Source organism: Haliaeetus leucocephalus, unplaced genomic scaffold, assembly GCF_000737465.1.
Source record: "Haliaeetus leucocephalus isolate CR32 unplaced genomic scaffold, Haliaeetus_leucocephalus-4.0 Scaffold536, whole genome shotgun sequence".
Taxonomy (NCBI): domain Eukaryota; kingdom Metazoa; phylum Chordata; class Aves; order Accipitriformes; family Accipitridae; genus Haliaeetus; species Haliaeetus leucocephalus.
Window position 1 is genome coordinate 5,739,238 of NW_010972972.1, and position 1,168 is coordinate 5,740,405.

At 55.5% G+C, this 1,168-nt stretch overlaps 1 protein-coding gene across 1 annotated transcript in view; it reads right to left on the bottom strand.

The window, feature by feature from the left end:
* FCHSD2 (FCH and double SH3 domains 2) overlaps positions 1 to 1,168 on the bottom strand; it is a 159,453-nt gene that overhangs the window by 10,256 nt on the left and 148,029 nt on the right. The window lies entirely within an intron of this gene.

The following is a 1,168-nucleotide window of genomic DNA, read 5'->3' on the forward strand; positions in this document are numbered from 1 at the left end:
CCCCCCCGCCCCACCCAGGTGACTCAATTCCCCTCGCCCCGGAGACACTTGGCCCCTGGGAAGAGGAATGGGGGTGCGGGGGGGGGGACCCGGGGCTGGGGGGACCCTGGCACCCCACTCCCCTCTGTCCCGAGTGGGGGGGGGGGGGTGTTTCCCATTTCCCCCCGTGAGTCTCCCCTTGCCCAGCTCCACGCCGCTCAGCCAAGGGCTCCTGGCAGGCTCCGCATCTCCCCCTTCCCACATATTTACTTATATATTTTAATATCTTTTGTTGTTATTAGTATTATTATACACACACACACCCCCCCAGCTTTTTGCTGCTCCCCTTCCTCTCCTTCCCCGGGCAATACGCTAACGCCATCGCTGCTGTCCATCACATTAATTTGTACAATGACTTCATACGCTCCGCTCCATAATGTATATTTTTAAACCGAGCAGGTTCTTTTCATGTATATTCTCGTGTCATTTCGGTGGCTGTTATTTCTCGCTTGATTGTCCCCCCGGTACAGCAGCGGCCTGTTTTTTCCTCCCCCTGTTGTGTGTTTTTATTATTTTCCCCCTGGCTTAGATGTGTCAATCACTCTCTCCCTGCCATTGGTTGGAGAGTTTGCGTCAAAAAGTTGCCAGAGAGGCGCTTTCTCAGCAAAGCTCCCCGAGAGAGGTAGAGACCTCAGCTCCAACGCACCCTGCCACTATTATTAAAAATAAAATCACTTGACCAGCTCCGGCACCGGCCAGCTCTGTATGTACCGACCCCAGACCCCGAGCATCCCTGCATCCCTCTCCCGCACCGTCCCCTCCCCTTTCTCCCCCATTTATTCTCCTTTTTCAAACATTTTTTTCTCTCTCCCCCCCCCAACCCCCCCCTCTCTCCGATGTCGTGGGCATGTGCATGCGGCGAGCTCTCTAACCTCCCGCTTTGTGCTTTCTCTCCCAGCTCAGCCCGACCCCTGAATTTGGCGAGGATCCGGCCGGCAGGTTTCACCCCTCGCCCCCCAGCCCTGCCCGCGGCTCCGCCGAGGCTCGCAGGTAAGTCCGACCCGCTGGCTTCATCCTTCTTCGGGGGGGGGGCATCGCTCGGTGGGTAGAAATACAAGGGAAGGGGGAATTAAATGTATTAATTTTAATTTTTTTTTTTTTTAAAGAGTATGTGTGCGCTGGGATGGGG